Source organism: Molossus molossus, unplaced genomic scaffold (genome assembly GCF_014108415.1).
Source record: "Molossus molossus isolate mMolMol1 unplaced genomic scaffold, mMolMol1.p scaffold_m16_p_1, whole genome shotgun sequence".
Lineage (NCBI taxonomy): Eukaryota > Metazoa > Chordata > Mammalia > Chiroptera > Molossidae > Molossus > Molossus molossus.
In genome coordinates, this window is record NW_023425344.1 from 152,937,759 (window position 1) to 152,944,252 (window position 6,494).

Sequence of the window (6,494 nt, forward strand, 5' to 3'; positions counted from 1 at the left end):
CCTGAGAGAAGACAGCTGTGTGCAGTGGAGAGGGAGACAGGACCAGTGGCAGCCTTACAAAGGATTCTGGGGGCTGAAGTATACTTCTGGACTGACAACTCCTAAGACCGGATAAGAAATACTTATTCATGAGTTATGTGAGAAAAGGCCAAGGATCCCAGCAATTCATCCCTCTTCAGCCTTGTCTGGCACTATGGCAGATATTGAATCTCTCTTTCTCTCCCCGTCTCTCCCTCTCTCTCCCTTCCTCCCTCTCACCTGAGGTGAAGCTCCACTCTCCTCCTTTCTAGATGATACACTTTGTCGTATACATACAAATACTTTCCTAACTTGGGGATTGAATCTTGAGGTAACAAACCAGGAGGGGCAAATGTTCGGCATGCAGCACTCCGCTGGTGGGCCTGCTACATCTATCCCCAGAGATAATAACCACAATGGAGTGCATAACTTGTTTAACTCCTTGAAAGGAAAAGTAAAAAATACAGGAAGAATATAATAGTTATCTATTTCAAAATAACATCTCAATTATATTCTTTCCTAAATAAAGAGTTTATGTCCTTGCAAACCAAATACACGTATAATAAATGCTCTTCCTCCCAGCTCCAGTACTCCCAGCCTCCAGCTCTGATATCTCAGCATGTGGAGTAAAAGGATATCTGGCCCAGGCTCCCTAAGGGTCAAGTAGGTTAGTCTAATGTGTCAATTTTCTCTCCTTTCATGTGTGTGTGTGTGTGTGTGTGTGTGTGTGTGTGTGTTGGGGAGGGACCATGTGAAGCCCCATTTGAAGAATAGTCTCCCCACCAACACTGATTCCACAGAACAGAGAGCAGAGCCACAGGTAAAGGAAGCTTTGTCCTTGAAAAGATAATCATCTCATGGATCTAGAAAAAAAGTGAGCACGAAGCTTCTGTCTTCAACAAAAAGCCAACCCAAGTCTCCCCTTCATGCTCAAAGTCATCCTCTTCCCCCAGCTTCACCTCAGTCTCCATAGGGAGGTAGAATGGCAATAAAGGAATGAGGAGAGTCCTCCCCGCTTGCTCACCACCCCACCGAGGAAGCCAGGGTTCCCTGCAGAAAATAGCTCCCTTGGGTTCTTTTGCAAATCTCTATGGGTATCAGGGAAGCAAGTCTCTGAATGACCAGGATTCCTCAACCATATTTCAGTCTTTTATTGTTTCAAACATGTCACTTCTTCACACTTTTACATGTATTACTAACAATTTAAGGACAAAAAGAAATCTTTATTTTCATAAAAGAATTATTCATCTTCTCCAAGATGTCTTATAACAAATGTTATACAATTAGAAGTACAGTTAACATTAAGTTAATCTACTATTAAGTACAAAAGGGCTAAACATCTGAACCCTAAATGTGCTAGCTCAGATATTTTGGTTATTATTAATATCCATAATTATGAAAGAAAAGTATTTTTATGTGATAGCACTCAGATTGCCATATAATTTCAAACCATCACTTTAAAGTCAGAAAAAATCTGATTTGGAATTAAAACTTAAAGAGAAAAATCTTCCTTACACATTCATTCCTCAGCCTCCTCTCCCCAAGCTTCTATTTTAATCTCACACACTGCTGTGAGAACTATCAATTGCAGGCTTTTTTCTCAATCGAAAACACTTTCAGGCCAAGGTAAAGTTAACTCAAGGCAGGGGTGGGGGTGGATTAAAAACATTTCCTCTAATATGAAGAGTCATGTTGAGAGCATCCTTTGAGAAGCAACTTCTACTATAAACTCACTTACATCAAACAACGGAAATAATGTTTTGACTTTGAAGTGCTATAGGCAAAATTCTCCCTTCCTTCTGTGTACTTTTTGGTTGTATGCAAGCATGTGTACCCTGCATTATACCAGCAAGGATTTGAAACATTTAGCAAAAATTCATGCAATACCACAAAATGTAATAAAACAAAACTTAAAAATGGGAAGAAGAAAAGCATGCAAGTATGAAAATGAACCCATGAAAGATTAATGAAAGGAAGAAAAGGAGGAGAGGGGAGGGGAGGGATGAGGAGAGGAAGGAAGGGGAGGGGGGAGGAAAGGAAAAGATAAACATGTCTAAAGCCTGTCCAGAGGTGAGCACCAGTCACACCAGGAATGAAAACATGAACAATCGTGGGCTTCTCTGTGTCCATAAGATAAAACCCACCAATTCCTGAGAAGCTCAACTCTTCCTAATGTAAACAACAAAGAGATGTTTTTCACATGGATCTAAGAGGTAGTAAACTGTATGAGGCAGTAAACAACACTCTCCACAGCAGCCTTACAGTGAATGTGACAGTGCATCTCATAGGACTATTTCTTTCAACACCCTCAAAGTAGTCAAGTGATGCAATGTCAAAAGTGCAATCTGGCAAAAGCAATTCTACAGGGGAGACCAGAAATGAAGTGGAAGTCCAGTTCTCTGCTTACTTGGCATGAACCAGCAATCAAATTTTGAAATGAAGTGCAAATCCTTTGGGCAAACTTGCATATGTATTGTTTCTTTCAATCAAGGTTTCAGTGAGTACTGAGCAATGGTGAGCCCCAGACAGCCTCTTTCAAGTACCTAGATTGTTATTATTCTAGGTCACAGGCTAAGTGCAGTACCTTATGCTTTAACAGCCAGACAAGCTGGAGGCAAGCTGTCATCTTCTTATAACATTGAGGTGCCCAAAGAGGACTCAAGTCAAAGGCAATGCCACTTGTGCGCAGAGGTGACCAAAAGAGTGTCTGAGTACCTTTCCCTCAAGCAGTGCTGCTTAAAACTACCTTTGTCTGACCCTGCAGCACTGGAGTCTCTGATGGTGTCATGACCAACTCATCATAGAACAAAATTAAATTACCACCTTCATTTGTAAGTTTAGAAATAATAGAATCCTCCTAGAAATGCAGACTAATAAAGAGGAATACCGCTGCTTATTTCTAAACACCGAGAAATTGACACATTTCATACAAATATTCTTAGTGGACACCAGGATTATAACATTCATGATGTATTACAATGAATATGCTAGAAACCCTAATTAAATGGAAGGTCATTTTAGGCAGTGGGCTTCCAGGAAGCCTGCTCTGAGTCCCAACGATAGCAACCCCCTTGTGTGTTAAAACAGCACCTGTGCTTACCCCATCACAGCATCTGTTACCCTGGACTTTAATTGCCCAACAACTCCTCTTAGTTAGGATGCATTCTACTTAAAGTTATAGAGAATCAACTAATAGTGATTCAAATAACAGGAGTTTTTTTTCCTCACATAACAATAAGACATTATTTTTATTGAGATAATGTCTTATGAGATAAGACGTTACTGGCACTGATTCAATGCAGTGGTGTCTGTGATTCTCTTGGCCTTTCCCTCGTAGTCACCAGGTGTGTGTTAATGCTTCATATCCACATTTAAGGCAGGGAGCAGAGGGTAAAAAAGAGGAGAAGAAGAGGTGGTGGCATCAGTGTAATTTCATTCACCAGAACAACAAAAGTGTTTCCTAGTAAGAAATCCTCCCAAAAAATGTATTTTCTCTTATCTCACTGGCCAACATTGAGTCACCCAGCCAACCTTAGCTTTGGGGAAGGTTAGGAAAATAAGGAATGGACATGACCATGCAGTTTAGGCCTAAATTCTAAGTCTCAACTTTAGAAATAATCATGATACACCATCTGGGACTAGGCACACTGTGGGGCAAGGAAGCAGTACGAAATAGATGTTAAGTAGGAAAATAAAAACATATCATGTGTCTCCATTTCTTGAATTAGATGTCAGCTCTTTTTTTCCCAGTGCATCAAAATATTTTATTTGTATTTTTTTATGTTTACTTTTCTCTCAGGGTGCACTTTTTTTTATATTAATTAATTTATTTATTTTTGTTACAGATGTTTCTCCTTTTTCCCCCACTGATTCCCCCCTCCCCCTCCCTCCCTGCCCTGTCCCCAGCTTTGTTGTCCATGTCCACTGTTCATGCATACATGCATATAAGTTCGGTGGTTTATCTCTCCCCCACTACCCCTTCTTCTGGGGATCGTCAGTCTGTACCCTACTTCCACGTCTCTGGGACTACCCCATTCCTCAGACTGTTATGTTCATTATATTCCACAAATAAGTGAGATCATATGATACTTGCCTTTCTCTGTTTGACTTGTTTCACTTAGGATAATACTTTCCAGGTCCCTCCATGTCGTCTCAAAGGATAAGAGATCTTTCTTTCTTACAGCTGCATAGTACTCCATTGTGTATATGCACCACTGCTTTTTTATCCATTCATCTACTGATGGACACTTGGGCTGTTTCCAGATCTTAGCGATTGTAAATAGTGCTGCTACAAACATGGGGGTACATATATTCTTTCTGATTGATGTTTCAGGCTTCTTAGGGTATATTCCTAGAAGTGGAATCACTGGGTCAAATGGAAGTTCAATTTTTAATTTTTGGAGGTAACATGATATTGTTTTCCATAGTGGCTACACCAGTCTGCATTCCCACCAGCAGTGTACTAGAGTCCCCTTTTCTCCACACCCTCGCCAACACTTGTTGTTTGATGATTTGTTGATGGTGGCCATTCTGACAGGAGTGAGGTGATACCTCATTGTTGTTTTAATTTGCATCTCTCTGATGATTAGTGATGATGAGCATTTCTTCATATGTCTCTTAGCCATTTGTATGTCCTGTTTGGAGAGGTGTCTATTTAGTTCCTCTGCCCATTTTTCAATTGGGTTCTTTGTCTTTCTTTTGTTGAGTTGTATGAGCACTCTCTATATATTGGAAATTAACCCCTTATCTGATATATCATTGGCAATTATGCTCTCCTATACAGGCAGATAGTTTCAAGGTGCCCCAGTGAGAGCAAAGGAGGCGGCATGAGCGAGGTGGGTGAGGCCACCACCAGCACCACCAGCACCGCCCTCCTGCAGGCTCTGGTGAAGGCAGCCACCCCTGTTCCCCAGGACCCCCGGCCCAAGAGCCAGGTGGGCGGTGGCGCTCCCCAGGCCTCGGCTACAGTGCCTGCTGCCCTCGTCGCAGGAAACCCCATGGGGACGTGGAGAAAAAAGTTCTCCTCACCAAAGTCCTTGTTCAATGGTTCAACGTCAGAAATGGATATGGATTTATAAATCGAAATGACACCAAAGAAGATGTATTTGTACATCAGACTGCCATCAAGAAGAAGAACCCACGGAAATACCTGCGCAGTGTAGGAGATGGAGAAACTGCAGAGTTTGATGTGGAGGGAGAGAAGGGGGCTGAAGCAGCCAACGTGACTGGCCCAGGCGGAGTTCCTGTAGAAGGGAGTCCTCATGCTGCTGATCGGGGGTACAGACGCGCCTACGATGGCAGAGGCCGTGGACCTCCCCTAGTTACGCAGGGGAGGGGGAGAGGATGGGGAGGAGGGGGGAGGGGGAGGGGGAGGAGGGGGAGGAGGGGGAGGAGGAAGAAGAAGGGAGTGGCAGCAGTGAAGGATTTGACCCCCTGCCACTGCCGGGCAGTTCTCTGGGGCCGGAGTCAGCTGCGCTGCCCCCAGTATCGCCCTCAGTACAGGCGGCGGTTCCCGCCTTACCAGGTGGGACAGACCTTTGACCACCGCCCGCGGGGCGGGTCCACCCCCCTCCCAACAGGGTGCAGGCTGGTGAGGCTGGAGAGATGAAAGATGGAGTCCGGGAGGGAGCCCAGCTTCAGGGACCGGTTCATCGAGATCCAACGTATCGTCCAAGGTACCGTAGGGGTTTCCGCGCCCACGACCTGCCCCGGCTGTGGGAGCGGCCAATGGCCCAAACCAGCCATCTGCTCCCGCGGATACCGGGGCCCTTACAACTACCGGCGTCGCCCCCGTCCTCCTGATGCTCCTTCACAAGACGGCAAAGACCAAGGCAGGTGACATGTCATCTGGGATCCCTGCTCCCGCCACCGAGCAGGGCAGTGCTGAGTAACCCAGGCTCCCAGGCACCTCCACCGTCGGCAGTGAGCTAAAAAACTAATGACCATTCAAGAAATAAAACGAAAAGCAGATCATGACCTTACCAACACCAAAGAAACATCCAAGCAATAAAGTGGAAGACTAATAACCAAGGTGGGGACATTGGAATGTTGACAATTATTCTTTACAAAACAAACAAGTACAAAAGGAGAAGGTCAGCCAATGTTTCCAGCTATTTTTTCCAGAATGCCTGCGCAGAAGACGAGAGTAACCTCCCCAGTTTCAGCAACGACTAGGTTTATATTTTTTTCCTGGTTTTTACTGTTTTGGTATATCAATTCCAAGAAGAAATATTAAAACCACATGGGGAGAACCACAACCAAAGAAATCTGAAATATATAGTAAATGCTCCCCCCCCCCCTTTTCTGTTCATTTTGGATGCTGGTGCTAAACTTCCAAGTGTCGTGATTTAAAAAGAAATTTTATGCCCTTATTTATTTCTAGGATAAGGGGAGGACAACACTTTTGCTTTCTTATGCGACTGTCTTTGAAAATGTGCAACGTGAAGCTCCTCAAAAATAAAATTTTTTACCCTTGA

General features: G+C 43.8%; 1 pseudogene; it reads left to right on the forward strand.

Annotated features, from left to right (window-relative positions):
- The first annotated feature begins 4,844 nt into the window (after positions 1-4,844).
- Positions 4,845-5,909, forward strand: LOC118620089 (annotated as a pseudogene).
- Positions 5,910-6,494: the final 585 nt, after the last annotated feature.